Source organism: Portunus trituberculatus, chromosome 11 (assembly GCF_017591435.1).
Source record: "Portunus trituberculatus isolate SZX2019 chromosome 11, ASM1759143v1, whole genome shotgun sequence".
Lineage (NCBI taxonomy): Eukaryota > Metazoa > Arthropoda > Malacostraca > Decapoda > Portunidae > Portunus > Portunus trituberculatus.
In genome coordinates this window covers 4340989-4341250 of record NC_059265.1, presented here as the reverse complement: position 1 = coordinate 4341250, position 262 = coordinate 4340989, and positions in this window count along the sequence as shown.

Here is a 262-nt window from a genome sequence, read left to right as displayed (position 1 = left end):
AGAAGAGGAAACATAAAAGAAAGAAGGAAGAGAGAGAGAAAGAGAGAAAACACACTGTACAGATCAGTGAGCCCCACACACACACACACACACATGACTTTACCAACAGAATTTCACGTTCCTTTATATATCGTCAAATTTTTTGTTGTCCTTCCAGGTAAACACTGTGGAATTTGACACTATTTATTTATTTATTATTATTTTTTTTTTATCATATTGTTGCCTGCCCGACCTGCTCTGTGGCTAAGAGGACACCCAGAAT